General features: G+C 41.1%; 1 long non-coding RNA gene across 2 annotated transcripts in view; it reads right to left on the minus strand.

Moving 5' to 3' along the window:
- Positions 1–217: 217 nt before the first annotated feature.
- Positions 218–21,343, minus strand: part of LOC142153067 (uncharacterized) — a 70,081-nt gene continuing 48,955 nt past the window's right edge. Inside the window, exons 4-5 of one of the 2 annotated variants that reach the window (XR_012691439.1) lie at positions 6,794–6,856; positions 218–2,126 (exon numbers count right to left, since the gene is read on the minus strand). This is a non-coding gene — a long non-coding RNA (uncharacterized LOC142153067). Of the gene's footprint in view, positions 6,857–21,343 lie in introns of both variants that reach the window. The other variant, XR_012691438.1, reaches the window with a different exon arrangement.

Raw genomic sequence — 21,343 nt, forward strand, 5'->3', positions numbered from 1 at the left:
CGTTGAAAAATATTTCGTTGACACCGAAGCTGTCTTATTTTGAAGCTGTATTGATACAACGCCAGGATATCTGTGGTCGGACTCATTTGTTGTCGTTACAAAACAAACCAAATCTTTTGCAAGCCGCTCCACGCCTAATAACTGTACAAATGACTAAATCTGCGCTTCATGCGGATTTTGTATTATAAAAGAAAACACACGGCGATCGCAAACAGTATTCCCAGATTTCATATCTTTATTGATTTTATTTTCCGACTGCACGGAGGGGGAACAGTAAACCTCCTGTAAACAACATAAACAGCTTGAAATCACACAGAGCTGAGATAATACGAGATGCATTATGGAGAGGCTGCTGTCCCGTCACGTGTTGGGGATACAGATCTGCAGCTTGCGGGTTTCTATTGACAAGCGACTCTTTGTGCGCGGGACGCCACGCTGCCCGTCAGGGAAGGCAGTAGGTTGTATAGTTAACTCCTGATTGGGGCAAAAAACACTACCCTGAAACCACACAACCTACTACCTCACCCCGCTAAGACAGCTTTGGACAGAAATTATTCAAATAACCCCACTGGACGATCAGCACATCTAATGCACTCACCGCGGTACGTTTGTGGCATAGATAGATCTTAGACTAGACTCCTAAATAACCTTTTGGAAACGCTAGACATGTCCCAGATAATCTCATCACATACAGAAATGACTGACAGCCTTGCTTTATACGTGGAAAAACAGGAGTATTTTATTTTCTGAAACACGAATAATGACAATAAGACTTTGAGATTGTTTTACTATCATATGTCCCCGTCTTGCCGCTGTGAGACAAAGCGCACGGGCTGGAGATCTGCTCATCCTACTAGGGAATAATTGGAGAAAACATCACACAGCACAATATACACACAGCGACACATTGCGTATCTTGTTCCTCCATCGTAGAAATTACAGCCACTTCAGGAAAGACAGTAGATTGTATAGTTATCTGACACTCAGGGATTGACCCCCCAAAACTAAACAACCTACTACCTCACCCCAAAGGACAGTCAGCCTCGGGTAGAGAGTGAGCTCTTGGGTACATACGTTTTGGGAAACAAAATATAATGTTTAGAAGTTATTATTAAACAGGGTGAAAACATAATTGGGCAGCATATGATAAACATGGGGAACATACAACCCAGAAAGAGACGTTATTGTGACATGCTCGTCCTTTCATATATTATCAGAGCTCTTAGGGCACCAAACATTTCATTCTAGTGTCTATCTTCAGGTCTCCTTGACCACAGGCTTCGGCTGGGCGTTAAAGTTACTTGGGGGTTCTCTGGGGGAGCCCACGAGACTTACTAGACCCCTATAAGATGTTTAATACCAGGAAACATTGATAAGTGACTTTACAGCCCAGTGTGGATTATCACACCTCGATAGGATAGAAAGGAGAGCTCTGGGAGAAAATAAAGGGGATTATGGGGGAATGGAAGCAAAACAATGTCACCTTTACTGAACTGTGAGTGCTGCCAATTAAACGTCCATTAACCAGATATGGCCATATTCAATATTCCTAGGTAAGTGTGTTACATAACATTTATTATTTTCAATCCTAAAGTGTGCCCTGGTCGGCGAATTGGATAAAGGACCCCGCATACAGCTGTCTGATAGTCACATGTATCAGTTTTCTCAACTGAGTACAGTAAAACAATGAAACATCTTTTTAATATAATGTGTTTAAAATACAACAGCCAATGAGCACACTTTAGACACACTAAAATGATGTCTAACCAAGTTAGACTTGGTTTTGTTTACGGACAATTGTTATAATAAATTCTTACCAACAATTATCTCATAACTGTGGTGGTTACCAAGCTTGTGGGACTAGGAATAATATTATAATTCTGTTCTTTATAAGGTAACAATGTTTCAAAATGACCAATACTTGCTAATGTCAATTAATCGCTTATACATCAATAATGAAAATAAGGACCAGCTGGATTAGTTATGATCTATAAAATGTTGACATTAAGGGGATACTGAGCATAAGTTGGATGTATACAGTAATGTTATACTTACCATGGAGTAATATCTTACCATTGTCCTTTTCAATGGAAAATCTCCACATCAGCAGAATTATAGCAGTTAAACTGGAAAACATTAAAAAAGAAGGAACTTTAAATTCGCCCTATTCAGCGTTCTATATAAACATCATTATGCATATAATATAATCAGAATCAGTAACATGCACAAGGTATATAACAAGCATTATATTGCATGTGGACCTTATTACACACTTGTCTACGTATCATCATGTGATTCTGATTTCATCAATGACGTTTATTTGCAACCCACAAGGACTGGCTGACACAAATGGTATTGAAGTCCAGGCCTAGGCAACATCTGACCCTCCAGCTGTTGTGGAACCACAAGTCCCAGCATACTGACAGAAGATACTGGGACTTGCAGTTCCACAACAACTGAAGAGTTGCAAGTTGTCTACTTCAGCTCATACATGTAGACTAGAGGTGTACAGTACCAGCATATGACCACTAGAGGTCACACCATCACAGTTTTGCCATCTAGCAGCCTGAACACGGCCCCATTTTTGGCCCATCACATGTGGCCCCATTCACCCCAAGGGCCGCACATAACACGTCTTTAATGTAAAGATGTACAAATCTCTGCTAATGCTCCCCAGTTCCTCTCATGCCCGAGGGCCTCAACCGGGCAGCTTTGCTCTATAGCTAAAGCCTATTAACCCCTTCAGTGCAGAATTTCTTATGACTTGGTGCTGCAATGATTTCACTGCTGAGTGTTCTGCGTATTTATGAAGTTACACATTACCTGGGTCCTACCGAAATAAAGTCTTTTATATATATCATAAATAAATTCAGGAGAATCTGTGTCCCACAAAGAAAGAGTGCAGGGCAAGAGACGGATCTATATAGCACAACATAATGATAAAGGGTGCAGCACAGACAATGGCAAGTTACTAGTTTACAGAAGGCTCCAAAATTCATTCACGTCAAAACACTATAATGTATAACTTTATTTCTGTGTCCTATAAGTGGTTACGTCTTGGCATTTGTTTCTGAAGTTGCACAAATTGCCACAAGTGCCGTTAGGAGGAATGATTAGAGGGTACGGTGGCACAGTGGGTAGTATTGCTGTCTCACAGCATTGGGGTCAGAGGTTCTAGGCTAACCAGGACCCTATCTGTGTGGTTTGTGTGTCCTCCCAGTGTTTGGTTAGGTTTCCTCCCACACCCTAAGGACAGACTGGGGTTCAGTTCAGCAGAAGCCAGCTAGCCCAGTACCAGTCTGTACAGTGTCTGTATGGTAGGGAATATAGATTATAAGCTCCACTGAGGCAGTGGATGATAATATAGTCTCTGTAAAGTGCTTTGCAATACGTAAGTATCATATAAATAACATACTAATAAATCAATGTGTCATTTGATTTTCAAAATGTTGCCCGTTAATGGCCATTAAAATATGTTTCTTCCAATATAACACCAAACACAGGGACCCTTCAATACTTACTGGGACAAATCATTAAAAGCTGGGACTGTCCATGGAAATTAGATACAACTAGCGGCTATAGTGATCTGCACAGCCCCCGTTGTACCTGCCTATTATCCCCGTGCAGAAAGATTGAATGATCAGAGAGCTGACATAACTGACGTACACAATCCTTGATCGATATAATGACAGGCTAGTAATACATACAATCACAGCTTACTCTGCTGCCCCCTGCAGCGGACGTGTAACTACAGGGGGGTGCACACCCTGATCTCACAAACACCTGTGCAACCCAATTGGAGAGATCCGGTCATCCAACGATGGCACGCATTGTTACCATCCAACCACATTGCCTGGGACTGAAGATTGGGTCATTTAGGATCAATGAACAACCAAACTGGCCATCTAAATAGCTGTACATAGAGTCAGCTTAGGGCAGTGAGTTATTACAGGTCAGGAGACCTTCTGATTGGCTGGATGCGGCCCCCCTGGCTACCCACCACAAAACTCATAATGCACCTCCCACCCCCAGGCACCCACAGGGTTAAGGAGTTCTCATCAACGTGCCGGTTAACCACAGCCGAGGACTAGGACATAAATAGTATTTGTTGCACCCGGTAGCAGATGTGTTAACACGAGCGAGCGAATAACAAACAGTGCCATATAGTAGTTTTTACACCAATCTCTTTTTACTCTGCACAATCTATAACCAAGATACCGTTTGCGCCGACATAGCAGCGGCCATATTTCTGCCAGAGACAGGATACCTGTGTGCTGTCAGCTCACAGGAACACGTGTGTGGTGCTGAGCGGTGTAGTGTATTTTGGATTAACGCGAGTGGTGAGCTGTCTGTGGTCACCCTTCCCTCTGATGACAGTGTTTGGATGGGCGGCGTGTATGTGGTACACCACACAAATCTGCATTCCAGATCAATTGGTAACACTATTAAATAGGATGATGGATTGAAGAGCTGCAGAAGAACAAGTGACTCCCCGGGGATTGACCGGCCGACCACAAGGTCACTCTTCATCCCCCCGTGATCCAATTCTCCGTCAGCTACCTGCAAAGTTTCATGAGCAAAAGTGAGGATGGAACCAATTGGCGGATCAGTCAAAGTTAATGGCCTCTCCTCTCACTAATCCTGCGTTTATTCTGTGGTTCTTCGGATTCTTGCCTGGTGAAGCCAGAAAGCCAGGAATAGAATCATTCACTTTAGATCTGTTTTTTGTTTGTTTTTTTAATTTTTTCCATATAGAATTGTAATTTTTACGTCACACGGTGCAGATTGATTTCCTCCAAAGTTGTTTAAAGATTTTTTACACTACAACTATTTGTGAGGAGGGGAATGGAGGCAGCAGGAAGCCACAGACTGAGAGTTATATAGTGGAAGGAGCAGGGTCCCCCAGCAGCACAGAGTATATCAGGAGATGAGTGATGTGTTAGTGAGGACAGGGCTGTATGTGACAGGGGCAGTGACATGAGGTGAGGAGGGGAATGGAGGCAGCAGGAAGCCACAGACTGAGAGCTATATAGTGGAAGGGGCAGGGTCCCCCAGCAGCACAGAGTAGTGATATGAGGCTCCTATCACACTGATACAGATAGATTGTGGTGTCACCTCTATATTCACATACATTTGGACTTATATCATTTGTGTAAAAGGGCGACCTTTGCAAATGCTTTGCTCAGCTGCCTCAATACTGGGTCAGTGCAAGTAAGGGTTAACTTACCACTTTACCATACTTACGGCACCTTAACTATACGAAGAGCAGACATCGTACAGACAAACTGGAAACCAGGCTGTAGAGTGTAACCAGCTGGTTTCATCCTAGTCCTTAAAATACAATATCTATGACTTCAACAACACACTAATCCCATATTTAATCCCACATTAAATTATAAAAGATATCAGTAAAATAATTATTTTACAACAATGGCTTTCAGTAAAGCCGGGTGTGCAAGAAAACACAAAATGAAATGGGGCTTATCCTGAGCGCAAAATCGTGACAAATTAAGTCCTGCCTTCTCCTTTAACCCCGCCCAATCCACCAAAACCACACCCCCATCAGGGCAGCCACACCCCTATTTACTGTAGACCACACTACTACTAAATAAACCCCAAAGCAAAAATAAATATGATTATCGTGTATTGTGTATGCCCAGTGTGCACCTGAAGCTGGATTAATTAGACGCATATTAACAAATAGACACAATAGTTGTGCACTTTCATTGTCCTAAGATAGGACCCCGATTTGCTTTTCTGCACTAGATAAAACTGAATACAAAGCTCTGAGTCCCACTAAAGGGCACAAAACTACACAACGATCTCCCGCTAGATTGTAAGCCCTTACAAACAGGGCCCCCTTTACCATCCGTCTCATGCCCCCCCCTTCTCTCTTAACCTCGTCTGTCCTTGTTCTCTTTCTATCTATCTTATTTACTATTAAACAGCGATAATAAAGATTTTCTATATATGATAAATAGGGAGAAGTCTTAGCTAACGGTTTTTGGAGGAGAAATGTGTTGTCTCTATAATAACTGGGCTCCTAGGTATGATTTGCTGTTTGTAATATCTGTTATCCCGATCGTCCGCCCCCTGCAGGCAGCGTTTGCGGCGCCTTATAAATGAACGATGATGATGATGATTGTATAGAACACACAGATGAAAAGCACATGTGTGCGAACCAACTGATGTATTCATGTTGACATTGGCTGAAGGTGGAACACCCATTTAAGTGTATAATTCCCCGGTTCACTGAGCGACCCAGAAAGCAAAAATAATTACAATAGAAACATAATTCTTCCAATTGGATGCACAACAGGTGGAGAGGAAGGTTTAATAATTATCTCTCTATGAGGCATTAATGCCACAGAAAATAACGTCTGTTAATGATTACCAGCTACAGCTCTTTGCTGTGTTTCTTCCTAGAACAACAGACTAATGGCGGGCAGCGATTCCATCGAGAGGACAGAATACAACTTGTTTAGGTCGAACTATATATATATATAAAGATATATAAAGATACACACAATGAACAATAATTGCTCTTTTACAGTCAAATAAAATGGGTCCAGAAGATATTCATATTTAAAAACTGAGAGGTAGATTTATCGAACATTCTACAAAGAAAAAGTGAGGCCGTTGCCCATAGCAACCATTTAGATTCTAAATATCATTGTCTAGAACGTACTGGATAAATAACAGCTAGAATCTGATTGGCTGCTACGGGCAACACCTCCACTTTGCTTTTTAGAAGGTTTGATAAATCGACCCCTGGGAATGATATGATACCTACATTTCTGAAGTGGCGTCTGACATCAGTCTTAAGATACCTAGAAATTCGCGAAGTTGTCGGTGCCTGCAAAATATAAACAGAAACAAAATATTACAGAAGAAACACCGAGTCTAAAATAAAAAAATAACATTCATAAATATATATGTGACATTATAAGGACTGTAAGAATTGTAGATATTGGGGAATACTGCCATATCTCCAAGCATTTGAGATTTGGAATATGGGATAGCGAAAAATGGGGGAGGGGTCATGACATGCTGGGGGCGTGGCTTTATCACACTGGTGCGTGCCACAGCCTATGGCGGTACGGGGGATATGGTATAAACATTGCAAACATCACGAACACGCAACTACATACAACATAGACATGACTTGGGAATGTTTTAGAGGGTTATGGATATCGTAAAACCTCACGTGTGTAAAAGACGTGTTATTTACAGCAGGCCGCCACTCTCCACCCCTGACATAACCTTCAGTGACACTTTAACAATATCCTTGACTGCAAATGCATACGAGAATAAAAGCCCATCCATTCACTAGGATGTCATTAAAATAGGTACAGCTCCCAAAAACATGAGTGCTTAGGCAATAGGAAGATTGGCGTATGTATTCGGAAGGGAAGTGGAACAGGGGCGAGGGGGAGTTTGTTGATCTTGAGGTGACGCACGAGCCCGGATATGTGAAAATAGCACATAGACCTGACAATAGGGAGGCAGAAAATAAAGGGCGACAGTCTGGATATTGTCTTATCATGGAACAACATTTTTTGGTTTTATATATGCAAAATTTAACTTGGGGGAATTTAGCAGATGCCTAAAAACTCCCATCTACACAAAATATTCTATTACCATTTGTGCCAGCGCTATCAGACGGGAAAAGAAGGGGGCAAATCTTGGCCTGTCTACTGTTTTATCCCTAATATGCCAACGATATAAACCATATGGTATAATGTACCCTTACTGTAAGATCTGAGGAGTTCTATGTCCATATAAAGGCTGTGTGTTTTTATACAGGTCCCAGATCTCTGGGGTGACAGCTACGTGTAGGAGAGTTCACCTTACACAGCGCCGACCTGAGCACATCCGGATTGTTGGATGGAAAGACAGCACAGCTGTAATTTGAGTTAATCCAGGTGCAATTATACATGTCTTAGGCTAATCATAGTGTAACCAGGGCTGGGAGTAATAGCTGACAGTTAACCAATTCCCTGCCAGAGTTACGTTACTTCAAAGCGAACCGCGTTGTGCCCACACACAGGTATAAAAGAGGGAACAGCGTTATCGACTCCAAAACGCAAGAAAAACACAGTAATGAGCCCTAGGTCTTTAGGCACCAAAAGGTTCTACGTTGTGGCCTCACTCACAAATATGTCGTGGACTGCCCAAATTCTAAATTCTGTATCGGTATGTATTAATGGTTACAGATGTTGCTTATGAGTGTCCGTTATTCACAACCTGATATGTCAAATGGCAGAAATAGTGTATATAGGCATTTTCAACAGGTTATTTCAGGCAGAAGTCCTATTTCACGTATCAGGAGTTATGCCCAACATAAAAATATTAATTATGCAACATCAGGGGCGGATCTCTGTAATGCCGGGCACCATAGCACAGTTTGAACGGGGCGTCTCCCACGTGGGCCTGAAAGTGGCGATACTGTCATAAGCCGGGGCCCCCTAACCTTTGGGCTTCATAGTGGCTGCACATTATTACACTTTGGTTATAAAACTACTTAATCAAATTTAAGTATAAGTTTCAGCGTACAAGGTTAAAGTATATGTCACCTGCACAATTAAATGATCTACCATGTGGGCAGCCATTTTGTTTGCTAAACCTCTATGCATGAAACTACAGCCCCTTCATTAGCGACATCTGTGAGCCTGAAGAAAACGTTTCTGCTGATGTAGCGTAATTACAGCTATTATTAGATGACCGTCAACCTGGTGCTGATTTTAAGATGAAAATCTCTGACCCCCGGGGGTCAGACCCCCCCACCTGCTCACAGCACAGATCACACACAATATGACATGCCAGCTCTGACACTTTACATAACACGTTACGTCACAAGACATACGTTTGGGGCAAAGGTCAGCCATTCACAAGGCAGGAATGTGCTACCCTGAGCTTTACATTGATCTCAATAATCCTCACGTTCAACAAATACTGTCAGAGAGACATCAATACTATTAATGGGTTGTGGGGTATTCTCTATCGTGCTCTATGGATGCACCTCTTCCAAGGTAACAATAAACAATCTAGTGCACTAATTATATATGACTGTGATTATTGCTGTACAATATGATGCATCGTAATTCAATATAGATTGATTGTTAATACCAACTAAGCATTCTGCCTTTCTTCCACAGATTGGCACTGTTCAATTGATTTCAGGGATATTTTATTTTAACCCAGGAGATAGACCGCTCTGACACATAAGAATAGAGAATTACTGCGTCAACCATATTACGCAGCGCTGTACAGAGAATGATCCACATCAGTCTCTGCCCCATCTCACACTCTAAATTCCCTGTTTGCTAAACTGGAGCACTTGGAGGAAACCCACATAAGCCCTGGTCGGAATCGAACCCACGAACACCAGCGCTGTGAGGTAGCAATGCTAACCACTGTGCCACTGTGCAATAATGTGAGATAAGTCATGCTACTGGTAGAGTTCCCAAAATCTCCGGGAGACTTCTGATGCGTGCGCGATCTCCTGGACTCCCGAAAGGGAGTGTCAATTTTCTCTGAAGCCTGCCCAGACGGAGAAGAGGTGGGCGGAGCCCGTCCACATCATCACGCTTCGCAAGCCGCTATGTGACAGGGGCTGTACGTTAGCGAGAAGGAACAGACTGAGAGTTAGTTAGCGGAAGGAGCAGGGTCCTCCAACAGCACAGAGTAGAGGTTTAAGCCACATGGAGTCGTCATACGAAATACATTTTAGTCTGCTTTGGTTGGCCAGATAGAAGTTGCGCTGTGTGTGGGGTCTCAAACAATTTAACCTTAAGAGCTCTGAATACAACCAGTATATGTGTCGATAGTTTTAACCTTTTACTAGTTTCTCTCTACCGATAACAGCAAAATAAAGTCTAAAATTTGGAACTGGTTAGAAATTTGGTCGAATTTCACTAGTTTGGAGGTTGCAAACATGTTCGCAGTATAATAATCAATTCGAAGTTTAAGGGTTTGCGTTCACAGATCACATTGGCGGATCTGCATTCGCTGTTCGCTAATTGTACTAAGCTAACCGTTTCTAATATATCTTTAATTTTAACTACGAACATCACTCTATTTGAAGTTCCAGGTCACTGATTGAAACTGAGAACCGTTACCAAGTGCATCGATTTAAAACTCTGACGGGTTAGAGTCAGTTTGCACACGCGCAAAGTGGCTTATTCGTGTGCAAATTGGCTCAAACATGGCGGAACCTGTTCGATTTTAGCTAATTTTACTTCAATCGATCTAACATTGAAGAGATTCTGGCAAACTTTCACATTTTTCTCCCGAATCAACAAAACACTAAATATCAGGAAAACTAAGTTTGAAAGTCATACATTGTAATGTTTAAGTAGATTCAGTTTTACAGAGCATTTAAAAAAAAATAAAATAAGTTTGTTCCCCTTTAAAGATGGTTGGCACAACGGTCTTCTCAGAAGTACATAGGGAAGGGAGTCAGACCTTTTACATATCAAGTTTCTCGTCAAAATGATAGCAGGATTAACAATTCAGTTTTAGCATGAAACTAAAGACACTTAACCCCAGAGTGACAGGGCGGCTCGGACCAGTATAGTACAATAACTCAAGTAGAGAATGAGGCCTTCAGCCTACAGACAGAGGCAGTGTGTGCTGTCCGTGTAAAGTGACCCGTCAAAGGGGATTAGTGGCAAATTCTAAATAGCTGTTTTAACAGGTGAATGTGTGACACGTTACGCATATGCTTTACAGCCCGGGCCAATTAGCATGTCTGTGCGGGAGGCACCTGTTATGGGGATCTAAAGATTGTATACTTGGAACTAGCTCAGCCGGTGATGTACAGGACACTGGTATGATTCCGTGATATTATAACATCATAAACACAGCAAATGTAAATAATGAGCTTACATTGTTAAATCCCTTGATTTTTCCTATTTTCTTTAACAGGAATTAAATGGAATTTAAAAGTATATCATGTTTGGCTCGTCACTGTTTATTATACTCAAGCATATACAGTCATATGCATTGCCAACTGCATTTAGCAAAAATCGGTTCAACCAACATCTGAAACCGTTAGAATACCCGCTATATATATATATATATATATATATATATATATATATATATATATATATATATAGCGTGGGTTTCCTCTGGGTGCTCTGGTTTCCTCCCACCGTCCAAAAACTTACTGGTGGGTAAACTGGCTGCTGTCAAAATTGACCCTAATCTCTCTCTCTCTGTCTGTGTGTATATTAGGGAATTTAGACTGTAAGCTCCAATGGGGCAGGGACTGATGTGAGTGAGTTCTCTGTACAGCGCTGCGGAATCAGTGGCGCTATATAAATAAATGGTGATGATGATATATAGCGGGTATTATAACAGGGGTGCAAATGTTATATAAATATATATTACATACACACACACACACACACACACACACACACACACACACACACAAAGAACAGTTCTATTACATCAGTTATAAGATGAACTGCACGTGTTATCACAAACTAACGGTTTCATTATATCCGTCTGCCCATAAAACCTGTATCTGAATTTACAAGCTAATGTTTGGCGGCTGAGGGTAGAATTGTTACTGATATTGGAAATGGGTATGGCCGATGGGGCTTGGTTTCACTTCGCCTTATATATTTAAGGGGGTTATTGCTGGCAATAATCCAACTAGCGTTAAGTATCACCGGCTGGTGCATGGCGGAACCTATCTCTTAAATATTGCGTCAGTACTTGTACATCTCAGTACGGTGTTAGCGGAGATATTGAAGAAAAAAATATTTATTAAACACACTATTTGTTTCAGTCTGGGGCTCTTTCAAATGAATATTTTTCTGACCCCTATTAAAATAAATATTTTCTGAGGCAGGGTTATGGCAGGGGAGTAATATCACATATAACTGGTTTTTAACTGGAAATGTTTTTGCAATAACAGAGAAGGAGCTGACGATGGGATCTGAAGCAGCGTTTCCTGCGCAGTGCTCGTTGTCTGTCAGTATCCTCCTAGGTTGCTCCATCTCCCAATTATATACAGCAAGAACAACACTAGAGTTTAAAAACACACAAAATAAAAACAATAGCTATCTCCATGTCCGGGCTTCTCAGTGAAGATCTCCGTGGCCTGTCAAGCTACTGGCTAGTAGCTGCCATCTGGAACAGCAGTTGTATTCCTGACACATTCTTTGCGTGTATCACATATAATGTACCGTGCAGGACACGGCAATGACCAACTGTAGACAGAGAGGAATGCAGACTGGTGCGCAAACTGTTTAAAACGGCAAACATGGGGTCTGAGCGAGCAGCTAGTGTAACAGGTGGGAGTATATATTGGGAGCCCGCATTACTGAGACTAGTGTCACATTTACAAGATAGCTGGCAGTCTGAGCAGCACTGGATGGGTATTTTGGAGGCAGGCAGACAGGGTAACCTCCTGGTAACCTCCAGTTTGGCTCCGGTCCATAGGCACAGGAGTCACAAGAGTCGATGCCTTGTAGCATTTCATCTGAATCCTACCCGTCGTTGTATTTGTACGACACTGGAACTGTAAGCCAAGCTCCAAATTCCATTAGAAAAAAAATGTATTAAGTAAAAAAAACAAAAAAACAATAAAAAGAAATATATATTTTAAAAAAATAAAAAAAATTTCCTTTATTTTAATAAAGCACGCTCTTCTTGCCGCCACCCCGAGATGGCATTAGTACTCGCTGTACTTGTACCGCAGCTGGTCTTGATAAGTAGGCTCAGCAAAGCATCGACAGGGACCCTCCGGCGAAGGCGGTTACCAGCGATAGTTACAGCCAACCCCAGGCTGCTGTTTTCACCGGATTTTGGCCTTTCCAGCCTTTATTAAACCACACTCCTTAGTCTTACGGTTCCACTTAATAAAAGACAATAAATAAAAAATCCTGAGATGGCGATAATAGAAGAAGGGTTGCATCGATCTTTGTCATATAGGTTTGCTCGTGCTTCACTCTTACTGGCAGTATCCTCTTGATGTATATGATATATATTATGATATATATTATCTATATAATGATGATATAATAGATAGGCTCCTAAGCGCGTGTGAAATATATAAAGAAATAAAATACAAGATATTGGGAGTGTTTTTATACAGCGTGTAGAACTATTTAATGACTTACTACAGTCGTATGATTTACTACACAATGGATAGGTAAACCCTGTAAAGTACAAAAGCATCTAATAAACTGAGATGCGACGACACGATAAAGCAGCAATATTAAGGGCCTAAGAGTCATATATTATTTAGAGGAGTTAATGTCTGGTTATTGTTTTTATAATGTAAAACAATTGATCTAATTGATGGGGGAAGACTCTCGTTGGAAGGTTTCAAATCCCACCAATCTCTGACACAGCAGTGGCCGGCAAACCGCACCCATCACTTATGTTCTTATACAGTGGCAGAGGGAATGATGGAAACCATGGGGTAGGTTTGCTAAACCTTCCAAAAAGGAAAAGAGGAGGTGTTGTCCATAGCAACCAATCAGATTCCAGCTATCATTTATCTACTACATTCTAGAACATGATAGCTAGACTCTGATTGGTTGCTATGGGCAACACTTCCACTTTTCTTGTTTAGAAGGCTTAGTAAATCTTCTCCCATATGTATACTTTCTCCATTACAAGAGCCTAAGCCTTGAAGAACAATATAACGTTATGTATAGGCTCAGCATACCACATGTAATGAATGTAACCAGCTCTGAGTCAGTCAATAAATGGCCTACTAAGGTGACTGACGTGACTAAATAGATGTGGTTTATTCTTTTTGAAATTAGCTATGAATAAAAAATTCAGATTTCACTGAAAATTAACAGCCTATATTATTTTTAAAAAACAAGCTATGCACTGGAACAAAAGCAAACCAGCGAAATGTCGGCCATTTTATGTTGTTTATAAGGACGACAGTTCGTCACGCCACAACGACAAATAATTATTACAAGTAGGTCAAGACGCTCATGGTCTTATAACGGTTTTCGTTATCTCTGGCTTCGGTAATGTCAGTGTTATCAGACATCTTAGTAGAAACCTCGCTCTTTGGACAAACACTTGTGTGTTTCATAAGCTGTCAAAAAAGTAAATATATTTTATACTGTCTGTGACCAAAGGTAAAGGAGGGGCACTTTGTTCCTTGGATTGGCAGCGTTTGGGCGAGATAATAAAGGCATGAGTGCATTGCAAACAGTTACACATATTTCAAGAGGCAGACTTTTCACCTGCTGAAGAGATGTGTCCTCAGCTGCCCACACAACGTTAAAATAAAATACAGCATACGTTGTTTTATTATCATATTCAGTACAGCTTATATTTTTTTATTTTCTATAAACGCTCACTGAAATACATGGTTAAGTTACTAGCACACTTGTTTTTATTCATTTGAGCCCTGCATTTCCTCCTCTGTTACCTCTTGCCTCATGCAGTGGGGGCAGCCATTTTGTGGGCTGCACCAATTTTCATGAGAATGAAGGATATCAATTCAGTAAGAATCAGTGACTGTAAAAAAAAAAAAATGATTGAAAGCCTGTGACCGGTACTTTCGTGCCCCAAGAGTAAAAAAAAAAAAAAAAAAAAAAAAAAAAAAAAGGAAGGAAGGGACCCTCTATCATCCCCCCAAAACCAAAAGGTCCTCTAGGGGGCAAGGGTTTTCACATCCCCTTCACCGCAAGGCAAAGAGGGGTCCCTTTACCCTGGGAACCACTGAAGCTTCACCCAGGGTCTGGAAACTCGCCCAACCCAGGTGGGCATCAAAGGGTTCCTGGGGGATGAAAACCTCAATGCCCCCTCCCCCCCCCCATAGATTATTGGGGATTGCAGAGCCCATAAGAGCCTAGATCTATGAAAAAAACCATTAAAGTGAAAGTGACAAAGTGTGAAATATAATAATGGTCACGCCCATTCGGAAGGCCAGAGAATAAGGAGGCGACTGCAGAACAAGAAAAGTGGAAAAAATGTACTAAAGTGTAATTAAAATCACGTGACGGCGCATCAGCAGTGATTGTCGGGCACCCCCGGGAATCAGTGCCTCATGCCTCAGCGATGTAACCGGTTCCTAGCGAATCGATTGGCTGCATTTTCATGAACAGTGGTTCAGCTCACAAAATGGCTGCCCCCATGGTGTGCAGAAGGCGAGCACACTTTAAAGGCAAAACTAGACATTATCTTTCGGCTCCAAGTGAACACCCAAACGGATAACTTATCCTAATAAGATGGTGAAATGGTTTTCTGCTATTACTTAATACTCATTTTTAAATAATATATACTCTCAGATTTGAGATATTCAAAATAAATATGTTATCTAGGAAGTAAAACCCTATAATATTTTCTCTTCATAAATAAATTTAAAAAAAGCAACCCCGCCACAAAAAATAAAAGATAATGTTACTTTAAACTTCCCACTTATTGATGGCATAGATTTGTCCTGTCCCTCAAACCAAAATTGTTGCCATGCAGATTCCTAGTTACCCAGCATTCCCTGAGCGTGGAACGGAATAACGTGGTTTGTCACGTCCCAGTCAATTTACTGGGAAATACTTTGCCTGTGAAGGCAGAAGACGGCGGTTTTATCTTTTTTGACAGGGCTGTTTGTGATCCTGAGAGTTCAAAGCTAATTCGACTAATCTATCATCTGTTTCCTTTACCTTCCTTTGTTCTCAACTGATCTTGATGTCATACTTAGTGCAGTATGAAACACATAATAAGTAAGAGGGGTTACATAAGCAGAGAGAATGCAAAATACAAAAAGGGTTTTTGATGGTAAAGCAGGATGGACAGGGGGCATTTTTAACTCCTTTTTTTTTTTGCATTGCAAAATGCCGCATTTCACGAGAAACGAGAAGGTAACCTAAAGTGACACGTAATCCCTCGTGCCTAATTGTGAGGTAAAGTTTGTCGTATGGGTGCGAGCCGCCCGCCCGCCACGCCGTGCAAATCTTCTCCAGCGAGTTAATTTCGAGTCTAACAACTCCTGTGTCTCATTCTCACTGACAAGTGCCTGCAGCCAGCTGAGGCTCTAAGAACACTAAATCTTTTTGAGAATGTATTTATAGAAATCCATAAATCTTGCACGCACCTTGCAGCAGCTGTAGGGAGCTGGAGCCTACAACCAGGCTCGGAGGGTGGCTGTACAGCTCTTCTCCAACTCAACGCTTTGTAGTGAAAATAGAATATCTATCTACATCCAGATATACATAGTACATGACAACAGTGTGCTAGAGTGAGATATTCACAAGCTGCACAGTTTGTGCTTCAATTGATGTGTAACAGATAATATTTGCACACTTTTCGGACATCCTCTCCGAGACAATTGAGAGGGGGGGAGGGGCTTTCATTATCGCGCCGTGGGGGCGAGGCCTCAATGGCTCGATTGGATTGATGCAGGGTGGACTGCTCTGCCAGGAGTGTGGAAAAATTTGGGAGTCTCCCGGACATTCTCGGGAGAGTAGGAAAGACTGGTTTGCGCAAAATGTCCCAGGATGCTTTGCTGCTAGATAAATCATCATCATCACCATTTATTTATATAGCGCCACTAATTCCGCATGCGCTGTACAGAGAACTCACTCACATCAGTCCCTGCCCCATTGGAGCTTACAGTCTAAATTTCTTAACACACACATAGACAGAGAGAGAGACTAGGGTCAATTTGATAACAGCCAATTAACCTACCAGTATGTTTTTTGGAGTGTGGGAGGAAAATGGAGAACCCGGATATCTCCTTCTCCTATTGCCTTCGTGGTCAACCTATCAAATTCCACTTACGTTTTCCATACCGTCACTTCTCAATATCCACTTCCACCACTGGAACAGATAATAGAAGTGGTGTAGACATAGGATTGAGTATTTAAGCTTCTTTATTCCGCAAATATTGCTATAGACAAAATCTGATACAGCTGTGGAATGAATTATAGAAAGATAAGAAGTTTTATTGTGCAACGCTCCGTAGATATAAGATTAAAGCAGATACGAAAAAAGGACTTGCAGCCACAAAATAATAGACCCGGTACAGGAAACATTATAACATAAACTAAATCTTCAAAACTTGGAACTGACCATAGATCTAAAATTATCAGAGATACTGAAAATCTTGAGCCTTGCGCTCAGTTATAGAATTATTTTTTTTTATAAAAAGCCTCTTTACAACAAATAAAACCATGTTAGTAATGTTTCCAAAGAGGGCGTTAAGGGCAAATTATACAAGAATATAAGAAAGGCTTTTCCCATGTCTGAGCTCTGCTTTGTAATATCCAGCAAGAAGTTTTCTATTTTTTTGTAATAATTTGGTCACTAGGTGGCAGTGCCCTTTTCCCATCTGTGGGTATTTTGTTTTATCTCAGTACAGCTATTCAGATAACATCCGTCATTCACATTAATACTAAATGGCGGGGAAATTAAACCCAATCCTATTCCCATTCCTTTCTCTACCCTCTACCCCCAGCTGACAGGTTTTCAAAACTAAAATTACCCACGATCCTTTGTTACACATCATGCCATTACTATAAATTAGATAAATTCAAACCCTTCTGTACTGCTATAACCCTTGTCCATAACTGCCACTGTTTTTGCTCTAATTTTTGAACAGTAAACAGTTTTGTTATTTAGAATATTAATTTACTAACTTTTTTACGTGTCAACAACAGTTTGTTAAATGATGTACTTGCACCTCGAGTTGCTAAGCACCTCGAGTTGCTAAAGTAACTGGCAAAAATATATCAAAGTCTGTGTATTACTGAGCTGAATAAGACACATTAAATAGCTGGAGTGTTTCTATGAAATCCCTGTACAGAAAATTGCCCTGTTAGGAGGGAGGTGTTTCTCTAACTGAGCAGGCAAAGAATAACTGGCAGGCTTGCAGACTTGCTCTGCAGAAAAGGTGTGTGTAGATTCATAATATCACAGCAGCTCAAATGACTGCAGTCTGATCTTTTTAACTTGCATCAGACCCCATTAGGACACTGGGCTATAGACGTGGGCTGCCACTTTGGATTAGTCAACTAATTTGGATTTTATCCATACCTCACAAAAGTTCAGGGGAAAAAATCATCCACACTCCAAATCTGACAGGTCACACCCTAATCCACACCCTCATTCGACAAAAAACAGTCCCAAATATGTGAGCTTACAGACCTATGGTGCCACAAAATTCAGCGTTAGTGACAATAAGAACTGAGATCTGAATAGGAACGAAGAATAATAAAAGCTTTGCTGTATCTTTAACTGAGCTATTCTCTGGAGTATTAATGGTTAGCTATTTTGGTACGCCCATCCAGTGTCATAGGGAGGGGTTCAGAGGCTATAAGTTGGATGGGCAGAGTTTTAGTCAGCCCTGCAGAGCTGGACGTTGTCCACCCACCCTCCCTGTTCGTGGGTTCATAAGAACATGGAGAATCAGAAGGTTACTCTCAGGAGAGGTGCCAGTTGCTGATGGCGGTCATAGTTGTCTGTGAAGATGGATGGAGTATTTGCTGGAAAACGCAGTTCAGTCGACGGCTAGTGGTTGTTTGGGCCCACATTACGGTATTAGGGCACGTTGAACCCGCCTCTCTTCGAGTGAATCGGCTATTAGTCTCGGTTCAGGTACCGCCCCTGTGGGTTGCCCTGTGGTTGCTTTCCGTATAGCCCAGAGGTAGAATCTGGACGTAGTGCCCCGTCCAGGTAGATATGTGCGCCCGTAGGGTGATTGGTTGCCCCCCACTTGAACCCAGGGGTGTTGGCGCCCCAGTTGGAAGGTCCTAAGGAGATGCTAGGATAGTTGGGTTTTGCCTGGCACGCGTCGGACTGACTGCTTTATTCTCCTCCACCATAGTTAATAAATTCATTTAATTTTGCCACACAAGTCCCATGTCGTTACTTTAGGGTGATAGTTGAATAAGACGAAGAAGGTAAAAGAGGTTAAGATATCAGACATAAGCCTTTTATTAAGATTTGGGGGTTTAGCTTTATACTGCCATATGAAAATAAAGGAACCTACACACAAACCCAATTTTTTTTCTCACAATGCGATCATCTCTCACGACAAATTACAACTATCGCTACATGGGTGACACATGAAAGCTCAGAATCTAAAAGGGACTTCCAGAAACACGATTGTCCAAGTTTGATCGCCCAGTACTTCATTTTGCTACGTGAGTGGGCACATTGATAATCATAATTAAATAATTTATTTTATGCCTATTCTCAATATATATATATATTTCAGATTTAGGTCATGCTGTGTGTGCGCAAATTCAAGTGAATGAAGTTAGTTTTTTTATGCTAAAACAGCTTACAATTAAAATCCAAAGAATCATTGCATGTGTTAAATTATCCCTCCCAGGTTTATAAAACACACCAACAAAACATATCCCAGAAAAGATATGGAGATATTTGCAGTATTTCTAGGTGTGTTTTTCCATAAACAAAATAGCGGCAGGATTAAGGGTCAAATGCAATAATATAATTGTTATTAGATAGCTAATATTTATACAACCAATGTCTACCGATAAGAATTGTCAGTCCACTAAGCAACTACGTGCCCTGTTCTGAAATCACCTTAAAACATGCACAATGACCTTGAAGGCATATCTGGCAATTAAAAAAAATATGAGTTATAAGTTGTTTTTTTTTTTTTAATTTAGCTATAAAATCCTCCGCCCTATGCACAGAACGTGACACGGTTAAGGAAGCCGACTGCAATTAACCCTTGAGAAGCGTCTCTGTACCCTAAGATAGATTTCAAATCCAGTTATTAGTTTGTTAATTTGTAAGCTGCTTCATAGTGCTCGATGGAGGCTGCCTGTAGCGCTACTTGGGCTAATAGGGAGAGAGAATAGTTAATGGCAATGCCCCAAGGTCAGCGTGTCGAAAGCAGACATTGGTTTCGATCCAAACTCCTCGCGCTCGGAACGCCTTTTTTTTTTTGCACGAGAAGTCAGTCAGCAACAATCGTCCAACGAAATAAAACAGGAAGATTTTGAATCCACGCCTGTTTACTTTCTCCGAGATCTCCTCGTCCTGCACAGACGCAGCATTCCCGGGTGCAGGAGAAAAAAAACAACGAAATGAAATCCATCGACAAAATGGCGGAAGAGCAGCGGCGGACATTTTGTAGCTGCCTCGCGTTTGAAGATTGGCAGAAGTTCACGGAGACGATAAAACAAGCTGGGCAAGTTTTAACTGCCTCTGTGCCAAGGGGTAAACTTTTCACAGCGTTACTGGTATTAAGGAAGTACAATAATAGCTTGGCGATGGGAGGGTTGTTTTTTTTAACACTTTCACTGCAGTTGAGTAAGATAAGCGTACGCAGTTTCAGAACGGAGGACAATTCACCCTTTAATCAGCTAGCAGATAGCACACAGGGTGCAACGCAGTCATAATACAAGGAATTCAGTAACACCGACTGATAATTAGCATTAAAATATACAATACCCACGTCTAAGGCTTGAACACGTATGATGAAATACTGCGCTACTTAAAAGCATAGACAAAACCTCTTATGTTGATCTTGCTGTAATAGAGCGTTAGCAGCGTGTTTAATAAAGTAGGGTTCTACTTCAAAAATACTTTTTTTTTTTACTAAATATCTTCCTATATCAGTAACAGTATTTTGGTGTAGAGCCATCCACCTGGAAAATGCCACCATTCCCTGTGTTTATTGGGATCTCAAATATAGTCAACAATAACTTTCGGCGTGCTCGGCACTCTACGTAGCAGAATAGATCTTAAGAACGCGCGTTATATGTATAAAAGGGTATGCCCTGTGTGTACCAAGCGTTATAATCAGTGGTGGCTATGGGAAATATATAAAGACAAAAAAAAAATACTCAGTATGGCAAAAATGTAAAACCTTCGATTTGTATAATTTTGACATTATCTGAATAATGTTATTTTATCCAAGTACCCTTAGTGTCCATAAAAATAAAATTATATATATATATATATATATATAAAATATAAATATATTATATATATATATATATATATATATATATATATATATATATATACACACACACACACACACACACATATATATATTTAGTTATACACATATACATACACCATATACCATTTTATTGGTGTATTTTTACCCATTATATCCCGCCTTCATGGCTTAAGGTTAAGTACGCAAATAAGCGCTTGCTTGCGCCTGTTGTACAATCTGCCTGAGCCACGGGCACTGCCACGTAAATGGCTGTTAAACCGGGGTTAATTTTATCCCTATAGTAAACATGTCTGTCGTTGCAGGGTAATGATGGACCAGGAAAGCTACTTGTTCTATTTTTAAGTGTGCACCGGTAGCGCGTTCACCATAGAGAGCCATAAACCCTATTTTTACGTGGGTTTAAGCCGAGCT

Source organism: Mixophyes fleayi, chromosome 4 (assembly GCF_038048845.1).
Source record: "Mixophyes fleayi isolate aMixFle1 chromosome 4, aMixFle1.hap1, whole genome shotgun sequence".
Taxonomy (NCBI): Eukaryota; Metazoa; Chordata; class Amphibia; order Anura; family Limnodynastidae; genus Mixophyes; species Mixophyes fleayi.